Source organism: Calidris pugnax, unplaced genomic scaffold (genome assembly GCF_001431845.1).
Source record: "Calidris pugnax isolate Ruff unplaced genomic scaffold, ASM143184v1 scaffold11, whole genome shotgun sequence".
NCBI classification, from domain to species: domain Eukaryota; kingdom Metazoa; phylum Chordata; class Aves; order Charadriiformes; family Scolopacidae; genus Calidris; species Calidris pugnax.
The window spans coordinates 12,812,996-12,832,239 of NW_015090803.1; positions in this window are offsets into that span (position 1 = coordinate 12,812,996).

Here is a 19,244-nt window from a genome sequence, read left to right on the forward strand (position 1 = left end):
AAACGGCATTATTCAAAAGCTTGTCTTGTAAAAGAAAATTGCTGTTTGACAATTCTATAGAATATTCAAGAAAGGTAATTATACTGCGCTGGCTGTTAAAGACGCAGGTGTTGAATAAAGTCACTGCTTCAGCTTTTATAGAAAACTATAGAACGTGAAGAGAAAAGAGACAATGACATTAGCATGGTTCCTAATGTGAAATATTCACCTCTGCAACAGAAGTTTATATTAGTCAACTTTCTTCACAGATCTATAGAAATTATGGACCAGACCCCTCCAGCCCCCCATTTTAAGTTGTTGGATTATTTCAGCTCTTCCCACTTCCTTACAAAAAAAAAACAACAACAAAAAAACCAAACTCCGTATACAAGGCCTTGATGCAAAATTCACCCAGGCAAAGTCTATTTCCACTCACTTCCTTACAAAAAAAAACCCAACAAAAAAACCAAACACCGTATACAAGGCCTTGATACAAAATTCACCCAGGCAAAGTCTATTTCCACAACTGAAATGGAAATGGCAAGAAACCAGAATGCCTCGTTTTTTAATGAAAGGCCACATAATTAATCTGGAAAACAAAAGTGATTGACTAGTACCAGTGTGAAAGAAATGTACTGACTGACCCCCAGCGACTACACAAGTGCTCTGTGTCACTGTTGATCCACAGCTAACTGCTTTCTGAATTGCCTGTCCTTTGATACAATGCACCGCTCAGAGAAGCAGTCTAAAAATAAGTTCATTATTAGAGTTACACTTTTAATTAAGACGTTAGAACAATCAACAAGCGCGCGTGAAACCAGAAGAGATGACATTTGGAAATATCAAACCTCGTTAAGGGCTGCACTGCTATTACAGCTCCTTGCGTTCGAGCGGCAAAGGAGACATTGAGCCGGTAGATAAAGGACGCCTTTCGTCCCCTTCTTGGGGCCAGGTTCACATATGGGCTATGCTCAACCATGCTCCGCTTCAAAATACCCCCTGCCAGGAGCAGAAAAGACAAGCCAAATCTCAAAGCCTCAATTTCCTAGCCTAGGAACTGCCACAAGCCCACACCAGCCACAGGCTCAGGGCTCTAACACAAAATTCTACTTTTCCTGCAGATCTGGGGGCCAAGCTACACAGTGTTGGGCAGCGATGTTGCACGGTGTTGCAAGATGGCCAAAAAGTCTCCTGCTCTCTTGACATCCAGCTTATCTCTATGGGAAAAGGGGACCTGGTTGGCAAAGGCAACGCTTTCTAGTAGTTAGAGCATTCTCAGAAGCAGCAAGTCCTAGATCTCAATCAGTTCAAATCCACTTCCTGCAGCAACAAAACTACCCAAGTAGTCAATTTATAGCCAAAGCTTCTTCCTGTACTCTTTGTGGAGACAAGGATGCAAAAGTCAATAGTGATGAAGAAAAGGAAAGGGGGTGGGCAAAACAAGATGGAACATGGACTCCTGCTTGGGCTGGGCTGGGAGCACAAAAACTGGGTTACAAAGAGGCTTAGAGAAGAGATAGGCACCAAGATAATCAAAGGCACGTGGATCTCCTTCTACTGAATTCTGTGGAATGTCCAAGCAGGATTTCTGGGGGTCACTTGGATATATGTGCCTATATGGTCCTTACATTGCATTTGAACTAGCACTGTAAGATTCTTTTCTGGACCTGTTCTAAGTGCTTGATGCACAGTCATTTTTCCCCAGAGAAAGTACTGAAAACACCAGCTTCACTGAACAGTACAAATAAGCAAGCATTTCATACAAGACACCCTGGGAAAACCACAGAATTTAAATTAATGGTAAAGGCAGCAAGTTTCATTATCTCATGCAAGAGTTAAATGGGATCACATTTGGGATGAGGATAGCTTTCTCTCTTGATACAAATGGAACTGAACAGGAGGCTAAAAGATTCCCGAGGTGACAGCCAGCATCTTTCAAAGCTAGAAATACAAACCTGGAATACCAGCTCAAAAATCTCCCAATTGGTCTCAGGAAAAAGCTGTGGCATGATAAAGAAAAGCTTTATTCTGCTTAGACTCCCATTATTTCCTAATGATAAAATCCATCAAAATGTATAAATTTATACATTTAGGTGGGTTCTGGGCCTACCTTTCCTATTAATAAGCTTCTTAAATTAAAAGGAGTAAGTTGAACTTTCTGGCCACCATAATCAGACTTCACAGTGCTCTATTATGCGTCAGCCAATGCTATCTGTTTTGATATGTCATAAATGGGAATTTGGGCTTGCAATCATTTGAGTTATCCAATTATGTCAGTACCTCTCTAGGCTTGGTTTGGCTAATAAGCATCCCCTGATGAGTTCTAGGAGAAGTAATGTTGGGTTCCTAAGTGAAGGCAAGAGAGCAGATGAGTGCTGGCCAAAAGTGATTGTGAAGATGCATTTGAAGGAGAACAGTGCAGCTGCCGTCTCTCTGTCATGTATTCCAAAGAAAAGAGAAAGAATCAGACACTTGTCTTCCCAATCATGGAAACCACATTACAGTACAGCATTCTGACAGCAACTGAAAATGCACGGAGAAGGGGCCAGGCAGCAAGGAAAAAGCATGAGTAAAAATAATCTCCCAAACCCCTTTCCTCCATAACATAATAACATACCCTTTAACCAGCGTGCTTGACAGAGAGGTTTATTCCCCCCTCCCAAGTTGTTTCTTTTTTCTTTCATTGTTTTTTTCTGAGCAACTTTCCATTTTTATTAAGAACTGACAGCAAAACTACCTGAAGCAACAGCTGTGCTTTCAAATGTTGGTGATTCCCAGAAGAGGTGGAAAAATATCTGTGGTTGCTATTTGAGCATATGTGAGGTGAATGTTCAACACCTGTATTATAAAGGACGGCTACAATTCATTTTAACAATGCTATCTCAAAAGGCTGCCTTATGAAGAGGTAATTGATTCAAATATATAAGATTTTTAACACCGGTGATTTACAGAGAAGCATTTTTTTTCTCGTTTGATACTTTGATTTGAATGATAAACGGCACGTGAAATCTGCTTCAGCACAGAAACTCATTTCCCAATGAGTGTCTAAAACTAAGGCGGATTGTTCAGGAATAAACTGCTAAGGGGGAAAGGGTGTTCTGATTTCATAAAGCCACTAAACCAAGGTCCTCACAATAGCAGTCACTACTGAAGACATCCTACCTTGTAACAAGCATTGCTTTAGAATTCACAAAATCAAATCACCTGCTGCTGTTTCAAATATTCCAATAGAAAAGGAGATTCATGGTACAGTAAAAATGTGTATATTGCTGTACGCTGATTTACTGCTCTTATTCATACCCAAAAGGATATGGGTTTCAGACATACCATGGCTATATAACTGTAGAGCAGTTCTGAGGTTTCTTGGGATGGGAAGCACATGTAGTACACACACTATAAAACATGTTCTCATTAATAGTTCTCAGTATGCACAATCATAAAGAACATCAATCTGGTTACATTCTCAGATCAATCCTGCCCCCCACTGAAGTCAAAAGAAACTAACCTGTTGGTTTCAATAGCACCCAGCCTTTTATAAATTTGCAGACATTCATATGTAAGAAGCATGAATTCATTGTAAGAAGCAATGAATTACTGCTCAGAACAAGCAGTGAGTTCTTACAGCTGTGCTGAGCGTTATGAAATGCTGTGATTGCTACACCAGCTACCTATTTCCACTCGTGTTCATAGAAAAGCTGTAGATAAATTTCACAGCTTTGAAAATTTATTCCCAGACCTTTAATAACACAGATATTAGAGAAATTGTCCAAGACAGTAACAAAACAGGCAATGAACACTGCCACAAACTGTATAAACCCTTCCTACGTAGTTTTCTCATTGTGATGGTAAACCTCATAGATGAATATGATGGACTGAGATGAATTAACCACGTAAAAGTTCAAATTTTCCTAAACTCATCTTATGATTTTTATGTAAATTCCTAATTTTCATATTTCACACTTAGCTTTTGTCACTGGGGCCAATGCACCAGTTTAAAATCATTTGGATATCCATTTCTTGTAGCTCTTCTTTGACTCTACATTCCCTCATCCCACAGCAACTTCCACGTCATCTTCCTTTTCAGCTTCCTATCCTGAACCTATTTGATAGAAACCTAAACACGGTTAAACAAAATCTCATGAAGAAATATGTAACACTCTATTAATAACTGTTTATTCATCTCCTATAACTAACACCTCAGTGTAAAGTTGTACAGCAATATTCTGTTGTCAAAATCTATAGTGATTCCCATGTAAATAATTTTGCTTAGAACACCAGGACTCGGTTACACTCATAAAAATCCCAAACCTTTAAGTAACCATAGATACTAGAACACATTAGGCTCTTAAATGATTACCCCTTTATTAACAGATCCACATCAGTATGCCCTATGTAACCAACCTCTTTTTGTGGTGTTTAAATTAGCTTGATTCAACTTGATTTGGATTTTGCTGTTTCCATGGAGTCCACAGAAGTCTGACTGAACAAAACTTTAAGGGACTCACAAACAAATCCTTGGTATAGCTGTAAAAACATTTCTTCTTCTGTATTTAAGGAAGTAGTTAACCCTGTCAAGAATTGTGGTTGAAAAGTGGGTAGCCATCACTTTTGATATTTTTTATTAAGCACTTTACTATTCCCAGAATAAATCTAGACTGTTGGCTGTCTCTTGGCCCTGTCCTACATTTCTATCACCCTACTTGCTGCACTAAGAACTTCAGTATCAATTTTTGGATCAGTTACTGCTTATTAGCTACATGATGGAAGAACAATACAGGAAATATTAAATTCATTTCCTTAAATCAGTGGGAGTACTAACGTGAATAATAAAGCCAGCAAAATTATCACTTCAGCACTACTTTAATTTAAATAAGGTGAATTTTGTTTCTTCTTGTAATAAAAGTGTTATTTGTATATTTTTTTCTGCATAAAAATCCACACTTTTCTTCTGTATATGCATCAAAGATACAGATCTAAAGTTAGAACCACTCCTTTCTACTAAAATAAGCTCAAAATTACGCATGCTCAGTCATTCAATTACATACAGGCACAACTTTGGCACTTGCAAGAGATGCCAAGTGTTGGCAAACTTGGAATTGGCTGAGGGTAAATGAACTTGCACAGGTTTGAACATCAGACACTTTATGCACACAGCAGAGGCTCTAGAGAGCAGGCAGAGGGCCTGGTATAAATATAATGCATTTGGGATACATGTACTGTCATTTGGTATGTGCATTATATACATAGCTTTATATATTTACTATGTGTATTTCTATTATATATTACTATTAAATCCATTCCATCCACTCAACTATAGGTGCATTTTTCAAGGACAGTATAAAAATGTCTACTATGATACAGTTTAAAAACTTATTGCCGTATTTCAGTCACATTCAAAATGTGTTTGAAAAATACACTTGTTCAATAACGCTCAGTTAGAGCAATTCTGTTTTGATGGAGATTTTCTGACTTGACTCCCAAATTCAGCTGATCTAGGTATGTGGCTCGGCAGCACAACCACAATGAAATCCTTTCCTATCACAAATGCTTATTGCCTGTGCAAATAGCCGGCTGTCAGAGGGGTTTACAGATTTGTAATTCAGACAACAATCAGATCAGTGTTTATCTAACCCAGAGGCGATTCTGTATCTGGGGCTACCCTCTGCATTTAGTTCATCATAATTTTCCTCCTAATGTGGAATGTTATTGTCTGAAGGAAGTTTACGGCTATTTCTGTTTAAAAACCCAGATTATCGTGATGGGTGGCTTGGATGATGCTAGAGGGGACCATATATCCTGTCTCTGCCCTCAAGGCTTTTTGGCCATGACCTCGCCTTTGCCTGCTTATCTCAGGGATATCAATGCCAGTGTTGCTGCTAACCTCACGGAGTCAGGACTTTCCAGGAGCTTGCAGATCAGGCCACGCAAGTCAAGTGCAAATCAAGCAGTTGGTTCTCTCCTCCTCATACACAAGGATGATACAATCCAAAATTTAACCTAAATACTGTAAAAACATTTTGACAGTGGATACCAAGGAAACAATTTTCATACTTTAAATGTTACTGGAAGGTAGCCTTGTGGTAAGAACAGCAGATTTGGATCAAAGCTCAACCTCTTCTGGAGCACCACCATCTGCAGTGAGCTATTCTCAGAGTATAGATTTTTTGACATATAACCAGAAAAAAGACCTATCAGTTGACTTACAGCCCTTTGCAAAGATAAACATAGATGAAGCACATACATTTTAGAGTTTAGCTGAATGGTCTCAGTTCCAGATATATTTACTGCAACTTTTAAAAGCTTTTATGAGCTTCTCTAAAAATTCAAAATTCAGTGAATACATGAAAAAGTTCTGATGGATAATTTTCAGATAAAATGTTACAGGCTGCTTGACGAGATCATCAAATCCACTTCTTTAGCTTAGGTGAAGCCTGCTCAGCTAGGAAACAGACGGGCCGAGATCTAGTCTCACCAATGACCTCTGCATGAAAATTAATTAATTGGCATGTCTTGTGCTTTGTTAAGGAACGGGAATAAGATACTTCATGAATATGAATTAAATGCTTGTTGAAGCCAAGAGGTCTTCTTTTTTAACTACTTCTGTCTGTTTTCCCAATCAAGGCACCCTAGAGGTACATAATGAAGTTGCAAGTAAATAGCATTTTTAGTAATTAGGAATAGTTAGGTGAAAAAAAGATAAAAGATAGAAAATATTTCTTTTTCTTGCTAAAAAGTATTTACATGCTATACTTCATCATTAATAACCACTGTTTGAATGTGTAGAGCTAGTAAGGTCGTTTGGGTCCTGATATTAACATTGTGAAGCAGAAGCAGAAGCATAAAATAAACTGTTACTTATGTTTAGAAGTTATTACTGTACTGAGAATGAAAACATAGAAGGGAAAATGACTGCTTAGTGATAAAAATAATCTTGTATTTCAGGGTAATATCATCCTATCCTATACCATTTACTCCTGTGAGTAGCCAACATGCCCCTTAGGAGCCCATTTTACTTTGATGTAACTACTTGTGCACAAGAAGGTTACGGGACTAAAGTGACAACCTATTGCTGTTTGTAAGGGACAGCCACCTCACGCTCCTGCCCTCATACTCACAAGCTGATAGAAGGAAGTTGGCCCAGAATGGAGTTATATCTTGCAGCAGCACTGGGTGACTTCACCTGCAGATTATAATGGCCAGGTTTAGCACTGCAGCTCCAGTGCATTCTGTAAAAATGTTTAAGAGGATACAGGAGAGTGGGAGCTGGGAGGGAGTTAAAAACACATCAAAAAAGTCTTAGTAGACAAAAAAGAAACAGAGAAAAAGAGCAGAAGTAAATTAATCTTCCTGAAGTATATTACATAAGGGGTAATGCTTGGTAGTCATTATTTGCTGTAACAACTCAAGACAAATGAGCAGCCAGTGTGTTAGTTCTGATGAAGGACATGCAAGAAAGACAATGGCTTTCCATTTTTAAGTTAATCAGTACCCAAGTGATGTATTTCTGAAAAATAATAAAATGGATTAATCAGGAGCTAAGGGAAAGAAGAGGGCAGACATTTTATTTCCACCACGTGTGGATGAAATATACATAACATAATAAAGGGCTGCTGTCGACTATCTGCAGGAAGAGCACCTGGAAGATTAAAGCTGTGGACATAACATTAACAAAGTACAGACCACACTGAATTAATGAGCACTGGAGATAGACATTCAGTGGAGTCTTAATTTATTTTCCTTTTCTAGCTCATCCTTTAAGAAAATGACAGTGTCTTCTTATCGATTTTACACTCAGAGATCAATCAGAATTGCCCTGACTCAGACAAAATTTACAGCACTCCCTGACAGTGCCTGGAGCATCTGGGCCTAAACAGACATTACAAGGAAGCAATATATCATGTTTGTATGTAGAGCTTGACATGCTTAAAAATAAGCTAATCTGTAGTGGAATTTCCTTCTTTTTGACAAGTTGCTCTGCCCAGCTCTTCGGCCCCTTGTTATGAATTTCTCTCCCAGCTCTACTATTAATTATAACATGCACATAGGATTCATGTATTTAGACCCTGAGGGAGGTCATCTGCTCTGCAGTTTTAGATAAAATATAAACTAACAGATCACTCCTACTTAAACAATGTGAAATGTCACTCTGATGCACTCCATAAAAAAAGCTAGAGGTGTTCCGTCAAGAGCTATGATCAATTCTGACAACCCAACAATATCAGAGCTAAATGATGGGCCTCTACATTCCCAAACAGCCCTCCGTGGAAATTGCTGTATCCGGAAGCTCTTTTGTGCAAGTAACTAGCTGTATTAAATGCAATAATTACAGAAAAGACACGAGCTGTGATGCTTAGGCAGTTGTTGGCTAAGCTAACTTGCTTCCACGTTACAATTTAGCTTGTACCTGGGGATTGCCTCCCCACTGACTTTTTACCTTAAAAGAAGGAAGATAGGTCTCTCCTGCACTACAGGCCTCAAGATCTGCTAGTCCCTTGTGGGCTCAAAGGAGAGACCTGTTTTACAAAATACTTTCTGCATTTCACTTCAAGGAAAAAATGAAGACCTGAGTTGAGGAAGAACTGGCACATGTCTGAGAAGGGCTGAGGATCAGCAGGTTTTCATGAATTCCAGCCTGTCATCCTCAGGCAGTGCTTTGTTGGTCACCTCAACACCTAAAAAAAATCATTGAGGGACTGAGAGCTAAAATGGGTAGGGAATGCCCCAAACCCCAGCATTCTGCTTTTGTCCTTTGATGGGGTCTTATTTACACCGGGTATTTCACGTGAGACCTTTTTGGGTCTGTGAAAACAACAAAAAAAATGTTTAAGTACATTGAAATTAATCTTGTTGAACCTGTCTTTATGACATCCATGAAACCACAGTCAACACTTTGAAGACTTTGAACTGCCCTTCTTACATTCCTAGTTCATTAAGGGCCTTATACACATTTCACTGGGTTTAAAACTAATAAGCAAAAATATAAACTCTTCTTATTTGTGCCAGCAGAATGGAAGCTGTTGTCAAAGGTTTGCAAACACACATCATAGCAGAGGATTCTGCTGTTTGCCCATGTCTGAATTCTTCATGCGAGTGGAAGTAAAAACATGTAATTTTTGGACTCATCTGGAATCAAGGAGGGAGAAACAAAACTGATACCAAATGAGTAGAAAGATAAAAAGATAGCTGACTTTCAATTCAAACTCTGAAACACAGAAATACGACAACATGCAGAAAAACAAATGGTACATGGTTTATTTATGACACCTCAGTATGATTTGCCCTCAAGTACTATGACAGTAAATTACTATGGTTTCTAAAACCAGTATGACGAGCACTGATTTATTTTACTTTTTCTCCTTTCCCTTCATTTGTGATTGTCTGACACAGTGGGACCAACCCTCAAGAAATTAGAAAGATATCATCTTCTGTGAGAGATATTGCACTTATTTTCCCTGAAGGAGTCTTTTCCCCCGATACTGTCTCTGCCTTTCTTAGCCCCCTAGTTCTTCTCTCTTATGGGATAGCCCTATGCTATCTGAGCACCTGGCCAGTCTCAGCATAAGCCTGAGAAGAATTCAGTATGATCCTGAAATGAGGTTAGGGACAAGTCCTAAATTCAATCAATTTTATTTCTTTTTTTTTTTTGGAAGACACTAGTATAGACATTTGTTGTGATCAGCAGATTACCTTATACAAAAGAACACCAAACTGGCTTGACCTTCCAAGAGACCAAGTTCTGACTATAGCCAAGGCCTAGTTCTTAATATAGAAAATAACTATTGAATAACTCTGCCAACAAAGTCTGGTTTTAGGTTAAGCATTTCAAATACAACTAGTAATCTGGGATGTGTCTGCTTCTGTCAGCCTCATCTGAAGTCTCTTCAAGGAACCTTATTTCAGTAAATGCTGAGTACTTATACACAGAAGAGGTGGACTGTTTAAAGACACTATAAGTTACCCAGAGCACAAGTCTCTCACTGGGTTTCAGGGCTCAATTCTTGCCCCTGACGTTTTCACAGCCATAGTGTGACAACGGACAATTCAACGTTTGACTTCTGAATTCTAAAAATTACCTACCTCAGCTGGCAATCTAACCTCCCCCAACAATCTGTGGAGGAAAACACTGGACCCTGGAAGGCAATTCGTCCCAGCCTTATATTAGACTCTTAGACCAATTCTTCCCTTGCTAAAGCTAGGCAGGGTTCCTCAGTTGGCAGCCTGTGCAACTGGAGTGAGAGGAGCTGAGTCTCCAGCGATGCGGGGTTCCTGCAGCACAAATCAGGTGAGGGAAGTGTATTCACAGGATTCCAGCCTCGCTGAGTTGTTGTCTAAATCTGCGTAGGTACTAGTTGCAACGGCAAAAGAAACCATGAAAACGTCATCTGCTTCTGAAAAGGAAAGGTTCACTTTCACAGCTAATTATAAAATTTATAATCATTTGCATTTGGATTGACAGTCTCTGAGGTCACAGACAACATTCTTCATGACGGTTTAAAGCGATGCTCCCTAGTAAACTAGAATGCTTATTGCACTCCTCTCCCTTTACACATAGAAAATTCGGTACTCGATCCTATTTCCTTTAAATTTATTAAAAATATTTTCAAGCTGATATGATTTTCTAAAGTAAAAAGCTTTCCATTGCCACATATAAAGAAATATGCTAATGCAAAAGCATTGTATATGTTATGCAACTTGGTAAAGAATAAAATATATGGTTCTGTGAACCTTCTAAAACTTCACACCTCATTTTTTTTAAACTGATTGTGCCTAAAGAATAACAAAGATGTAATTAAATTAAATGTATTGGCTTAAATATTTCATTAAAAAGAAATCATTCCTAAATATTATAAAATCCTGAAGGAAATAATAGCTCCTGGTACAGCCTGTAAAACACACAATGGAAATATTTACCTTTCAATGTACACATAATATCTGTGCCGGAATCTCCTGCACCAGTGAAAAAACAAATAGATTATATCTCCTCATACACAGGTAGGACCCTATGTCTTCTCACTTGTCATGCAAGGCATAACAGGTGGCATTGCTGTTGGCATGCTCTCTTGGGTGTTCTGCCATGCAAGCGACTGTCATTTCAGTTTACAGTTCAAATGCTACAACAGACCTTGGGCGGGGAGAATGTGCAGCTACTCATCAAAACTTTTCTTTAATACCCCCGTGAATTTCACCTGCCACCTGCATAAAATGAATATTTCTGGCTGAGTTGCAATATGTGTAGCATCACACGTGGCAATATTTCCTTCAGCATCTTCATATGCCTGAACTAACTGTAGAACAGACCTTGATACACCTTATCAACCAGAGGAAAAATATGGACAGTTCTGAAATGTATCCCAGTTCTGAAGGCTGTCTCAGTCCTTGCCCATCCTGGAGAAACCTCAGTGTCTCACAAGTACAAGGCCAGAGACAGGACCACAGGTGTATGTTGCCCTGAAGTCTGCTCCACTTTCAAGAAAGGTCATAGCTCCCCAAATTGTATTTAGGTCATTGCTGCACACATTCAGCTCCACTGTATGGGATAATGTCCACTGTCTCTACCCAAGAGAAACATAATGGAACAACACCTTCAGAGATGATAAGTTAAAGACTATTCACATTACCTTTGTCTGTAAGACACAGAATAACCGTGGGATAATGTCCACTGTCTCTACCCATGAGAAACATAATGGAGCAACGCCTTCAGAGACGATGCAGTTAAAGACTATTCATATTACCTTTGTCTGTAAGACACAGAATAACCAGCCACAGAATATCCTTCCCCCACAAATTACAGCAAAGTTACTAAGTGCATTTTGTGACAGCTTCTTTCCTCTGCCCAGTCACAAAGAACAGAAACTTTGAATTTCTGGATCTCTATATGAAGTTTTCAACTGAACTTCTACAGTTACAAGCATATTAAATGTAATAACATTTTTCTGGAATGCAGTAGAAGCTACTGAGAGATGAAAAAAAGGGAGACAGTCCACATTTCTACATATGTAAGAGGTCAGGCAACTTGATGACACTTAGTTCCTAATCCTACAGAAAACTTTTTGAGTGTCCAGAAACCTGCGTATTGAAGGAGTGGAAAGAGAAGACCTGGGCAGAAGCCCACCATGCCCTACAGCAGCTACTCAACGTGGGAGGAGAGGCCTCAAATCCAGTCCAGGCTGCTAATCACCAGTGCTGCTGAGGTTACTTACTAGTTGCATCACATAGATTTGCAACAGAATTCCCATTAAATTCCATGAATTCTTGTTGCTTAGCCAGTGTTTTTTTTCAGGAGTAAAGGAACATATACGCTTCCTTAACAATTCAAGAGGCAGGACAATTATCCAAAGGAAATTACACTGTGTTTAAAAAATGGCTTTATACTTCAGTCTGTTGACCTCCTATAATCTCTTTGCTGAAATGTAGTATAATTGATCAAGCTATATTTAGTGTAAATTCATTGAAATGATGAATCTCATTTTCTGAAAGCCTGAGGGCACATGTAGGCAAAGCTACAATCAATCTATAAAACCACAATACAGCTACACAAAGAAATTAAAAAGTGTATTACGGAATTCACCAGTAATTAGAGAGCTCTGTGAAAAGACATTGAATATCCTACAAGCCCTTAGCTTTCCTTTACAAAGAAGGATATTGAAAGTGGGTTAGGAAAGTAAAATCATTACAGATAAACACTTATTACTGTCAATGTCAATACCTGTTTATGGCAGGAATGGACTGAATTCCTGATGAATTTTGGAGGGGAATGTGTCCCATCAGACCGATCTTTTCTGAGGTAGACTTGCTCCTCTGAAATCACAACCAACCACAAAGTTGTCCAGTGATCTTCTATGGACTGTAAAAGAACTATATATCAGAGTGAATATCTAGTTTATAAATTTGGGCAAAACATAATTGGAGTCTGGATGATTACTTTAGTGCTACTAAAACAACTAAAAAATAATAATAACAAACTTCCATGAATTTTAGGAATGGGTGGGTGAAAGATTAGTTTTAGCATTTATTTTAAACTAGAAGCCTTTCATGCAACAGGAGACATATTTCTTTGGCACTATGTCTAATTTATGCACTGAAAGGGCTGAAAAGATTTTATCCAGCATGGATGATCCAGCTCATACGACATTTTCTCTTTAAAAGCATGAATATGGGTGTTGATAGAACTTGTGATGACTCCCCAAAAAGCATTATAAGGTCAGAAGATTTTACTGCAAAAATGTATGTGACATTGCAGAATATCACTCAAAAGGACAGATATTCTTGTGACTGGGCGCAGTGATTGCGCAACTGTTTGCCCAATCAAACAGAAAATTCTACCTTTGTTACTGTAGACCCACACTGCAGCAAAGGGGAAGGTATTTTGCCAATAAGTAGAAAGGCAGAGAATCAAAAAAGAACTGCTCGGTTTCCCAATGCTTTATAAACCAGCTCATCTAACGACCATATTCTGTTCATCATTGATACACAGAATCTAAAGAACCATCAGTAATACCAGAATTCTAGGCACAGAAAGCACCTTTCAAGGGCCAAAATGCCCATCCTGGATGATATAGATCTTACTTAGGTTTTAGAATTTTTTCTAGTCATTAACTGTGCTGAATTGAGCACATCTGGCAATTTGATTTTGACTAAAGATATGCATTTCCTCCTCAGCTGGAGAAAAGGTGCAAAGGCACCCAGCTATAACTTACAAGGGAAGAACCCAAAGCACATATTTGGGAAATAAATAATCATAAATGAGTTGGTTTAAACACCTAAGATGGGCTAAAACACACATAAAAAAGAAAAAAAGAAGGAATGAGAAACAAATGTTTCCATCAGTTTGGCCAGAATGACCATGAGAGGTTGGTTGGTCCAGGACAGCAAATCTCTCCCCGTTTCCTTCCATGGAAGGGGAGTCATTAGAGAACCTCTCGCAGGGATGCTGCAGCCACTAAGATGCCAACAGGGATTTTTCTTTGCCTTACCTTTTCTTTTAAAGTTTTATATTTCTATTTGAATAGGGGAAGAGACTATGACAGAACGAAATGAACAGTAGGGAAACAAAGGAGTTTCTTCTATTGCTTTTGAGGTAGGTTTCCTCTTTCATTTACTGCAGAAGCTCTAATTACCCTGGTATTGCTGGTGGGAGCACAGTTTCCATTTGGTTTTTTCTTGTTTTACACTAGGCATATTTTCCCTTTCTTCTTTTCTCTACGTTAGAAACAAAAAAGTTCACTTTTCAGGCATAGCTGTAGCAGACTGTAGCACTCTGGTCTCACAGTCACCTACAAATACGCTCCTAGAGTTTGCTAACTGAACCAATGTCACCTCTTCAGCTGTAAATATTTGTAACATGGAGTTTATGTAGGGTCTCAGACGCAGAAGTGTGGACAACTGTGGTGCCTAACAGACTGAAAATAAGGTAGGAATGTAATTATAGAGTAGTAACTGATACCACAAGAAAAAGTCATAGCAGGCTAATGTGATAAGGTACTGTATCATCCCATGAGTAGGAGTACTAACATTTCTGTATTAAAATGGTATTAGTGGTATATTAGGCTAACATGATATGACAAAAAAATTGCAAACAAAATACTATAATTTAGTCTAGGGCATAAATGTGAGGGAATAAAACCAAATATTGTCACAGAGGAACACCCTCTTTTCATTTAGAGGAACATGTGGAAATTTTGTGATAGGATTTGCTGTCGTGTCACACTGATAAAGTTCATGAGAGATTACATATTGCTATGGGAAATGTAAGTTAGTACAAATGATATCTTACATCTATGTATCATTTTTACTCCAAGGGATATCAAAGAGCTTTACAAACTTAAAGAGATGTACGAAGCAATGCCTCAATGCTTATCACCAGCCTCTAACATGCAGCTGAACAGACTTCCCAACAGTCCCAAATTTTTTAATTAACCAAAGTTTTATCCAGCTGCTGATGGCATGACAGAGTTTATAGAGTGGTTGTCTTTTTAAAGATTAATTTTTACATAGGAAAATAAAGTGCCTCCAGACTCTATATCAACCCAGCTCTGAAGAAGCTTCTGTTTGCATAAAATAACTGGTAAAAACTGTATATCCATATAAACAATAACATTAATTTATAAAAATAGCATACAGATACTCTCTGTAGGATTAATCTTGGCATACTTACTCTAAATACCATTATGTCATTTAGACACAAGAAAAATTCTCAAGACAAGGTGTTGTTTGATTTCTGTCATCCACACTCAGCTCAAACCTCAGTGATGTCCCCACTTACCTTTTTTGGGAAGTAAACAAGCAGAGATGGGTACAGTTCCAAGCCGGTCTCTGCTAAGCCCAGCTCAGAAACATTCATCACAGAGGTCATGCTGCCAAACTCCTGCTCACTGACAGCCATCTGGGAAACCAGAACACACATATTCTATACATACACACGCACACACAAGTTCTTCAAAAATGGATGGATTGGGCCTTCATTTATAAACTCAGAAATGCTTAATGACATTCCTCCATAGAATAGCTAATAAAGAAGATGGTAGTATGCATTCCTTTCTGAATGCATTTATTTGCTCTTACTTTTCAAGCCACCTGGATCCTCGTAGCTCTCAATTTAGTGGCAAAATTCCATCCGCTAATTTTATAATTGTTTTACAATCTTTATGTGTAATAGAGGCAACAAAGTAACCAGAATTATTTGTCAATAGGATTTTTAATAAACATATGCAAACATATCAGTGCAGCGGGGCAGAAGTCACTGGTAGTTCACCAACAAATGTATTCATTTAAAGGAGTATTCAGGACAACAGTGCAGTCACGGATCACAATATTTACTTGCAGTGACTATGGTGATGTTATTCCATTTATAAAACTGAAGGCAAAGGAGTCAACACTGAAATCAACGCAACAATAAAGTCTTAAAGAACATTATTCAACAAAGAACTAATTACTAAGAGGGAACTGTGGACAAGATTTACACAGTACTTCCTTGTTTCTGTTCATCTACTTTACACTGTCTGGAATTTTCCGCTTTACAATATGGAGACAGAGTCCATTTTGTGCCATGAAACTTCTTCACCCCCACAGGCAGTGTTTCACAACCAATGCAAAGTCTCTGTAGCGAACTCCTTGAATTTTCTCTCATTCCTTATAAAGGCACAGTAACTCTCAAAACCCTTCAGCTCACTCCGATAACCTAAGTCTTACTTTGGATTCCTCTCTGTCCTTCATCTCACTGAATCCACCTATTGAAATCTTGCCACCATTTCCATTATTTTTATGCTTTACCTGCATTTCCCCATCCCAAACCCACGGCCTCTCTCAGCAGAGACACTGTTCTTGCTGCACCAAGTTAAAACTCCCTGCCCTCACCTTTTGGCTCCACCAATGCCAGCTTTCTTCAGCTACTGATTTGCTTCTGCACATCAGCTATACCAGGCTTGATGCACTACAATCCTAAATATGACAAGAGGAGAAATTCCAAATCCCTCTTCCTCAATCCTGTCAGTTTTGACACAGAATCTCACTGCCATGCGGTAGATTTCAGTGGTATTTGTCTTATACAAATAAAAAAAAAAAGACATAAAAGCACTTTGCTTTACTTGAGTACAGCTGTAAATAAATCATTACATTGCATCGAAAGTACTAAAATCATCAGAAAGCTTGGTCAGAAGATCTTTTTTTTTTAATTGGTAAAAGAAAAGAGAGGACAAAGAGTAAAATAAATCCTTTCAATTTTTTGTCGTTACAACAGAATTCTTAACTGTAGGGGGTAGAATGATGCATCCATTTGCACTTACAGTACCATATTAGGGAATGACTAAATTACTTGTAGAGCCCTTTCCGTGTCGCCACTTATGAGTAACGATATAATTTCCTAAATCACATAAATAAATACACAAACTAAACTCTTGATATCTTGTATTTTTTTGTATCCTGCTTTATAAAAATAAATTAGAATGGTCATTTTTATAGAATTCAATTTTATTTTCTGCACAGGAACATGTTCAGACATTTGCATCCTATTATTGCTGAAACCAAACTAGATAATATGCAGCTTGTGAATTATATTTTTCTTTCACTATGTCTGTATTTACAAGACAAATAGCTGGCATCCCTGTTCTAGCGCAAGGAAATGTTTACATTTACCTTTATTTATACTGCCCACAGTATTTCAAAATATGTTATGCCTAAATGTCTAGAAAAGCTAAGGCTCTCTAAAAATGCATTTTGTAAATGTATAGTGATTTGAATTATCATAGCTGCTAAGACTTTGTATATTTATTTCCATGTCTTAAAAAGGAATCTCGTATTATTAGTGAAGATAATGTATGTGTCAAAAAAGAGGCATCAAAAGCACTTCCTGTGCACTTGACAGGGTGACAAAATATTTCTCCTATCCTTTCCTAATTGAGCTGCTGTACAAAGGGAGACATTATGATAATATTAATAATAGTTACATGGATATTTGTAGGTACTGTGTAACCCTTCAGTCCATTTTCCCAGACAATGGTGACTACAAAGAGGCTTCAAAATAGAACATCACACAATATGAATGCCACTTTTTTCTATCTTACATTTTAAAAACATCATTGAAATCAGAAAGTTCATTTACAAAGGACTGGCAGTTGCAATCACAGCAATAATGTAGTGCTGAGAAAAAAAGGGTAATTGGTTTGGTAAAGATCGCTTTCCATTACACCATAAAGCACTACACAATAGGAAAGGTCGCCAATTAAGCAATCATGAATACCAAGTACTGAAGCTGATGAAAATAGGGCAGTGGTTTAAATAGATTTGCAAGCAATTTACCTTTTCACAATGTTGGCAATCTGATGCAATTTGCTTGCAATTTTGTCTGCTTTCAGTAGCACTCGAAGCTGACACTACACAGACCAAATGGCAAAGAGGCCTGCATAGAAAATGTAAAACTATCTTGGCTGCATCAGGGAACCAGAATGGTGGTTCATCAGGAAAATTACAACAATTAACATAAGTGCTGCAAAAATCAACACTTTAAATGTCACACTCACTAGTCTGTCCAAAGACTGTAAAAGTACCATCTCCATTGCTGGACTAACAGTAAATATGAAGCAATCACCAACAAGCCTTGAGGCTGATGGCTTTACAATTGATGTGACATTCTCTGAGTGATAAAATAGCCTCTCATTTTACAAAAGTAAGTATTTTTCTTTTTTAGATTTAACCTGGATTATGTCAACCCAAAACTTGTATTTAATTTTTTTCAACTCTTCTCCCAACAAATCTCTTTTGCACTTGAGTGTGTTCTTTACTTGTTTTGATGTTCTAAAAAACTTCACATTTCAGGGAATTGGAGCCAAACTGATTAAACTCAAATATCGATCTGTTCTTTTCCAATGTAAATTATACACAAGATTTATATCAAAATGTGTTAGCTGCATGATGATGCGCGTGTGAGTAGGGCTCGGTTTAGGCTAGAGGGACTCAAAGATAACTGCAGGTACACCCTCAGGTATTGGTGCAGGATGCAGGATGCCTTTATGCATCTCCATCAGTGTAAGCCCAGCAAACGTGAAAGATGACTTTTGAAGTAATTGATATCTCATGTAATGGCTCCCGTGTTAAAGACAGACATAAATTTGTCAGATTGTGAGGGAGCATTGACTTAGGGTACATATTTAAGGATTTATTCTTTTTTAGTGAACTGCAGCACCAAATAAAGCAGTAGTGCCTTTCTCTGACATCACATGGGAGAGTAACAACTTTTTTCTGATATCACATCCTGAAAATTATGCACGTCCTTTGTCCGATGCTTGATCCCAAAACTTTATTAAGTAAAAAAAATATCACCATTTACGGTCTGATTCAAAATATGTCCAGGTCAGCAGAAGTTCAGACATCTAAGACCTTGTCATGCTGAAAATTGGCTAGACTCAGAGAATCAGAACACTTTTGCTACTGTTTTTTGTTTGGTTTTTTTCGCGGCTCCATAAATGTACTCTGACGGCTCTAGAAGCCAAGTGTTGTTAGCTCTCAGAGTCATCTTTTTTACATCATGCATGCAGGCAGAAATGGCTGATCCAGTGAACTACTCTGGGCACTGCTATTCAGTTGACAGGACCATTACCACGCTGCACACTGAGCCGCAGTAGATCCGTAACTACTACACAGCTTATATTCACTTAAATGGCTGGCCTCGAACAGCATCAGCCAGTTGTTAAGGACTGGTAGCGCTAGGGAACTGATAAGAAAGAAAACATCTCACCAAACCTCCAGTGAAAAATGCTTAACAATCTTTTGTT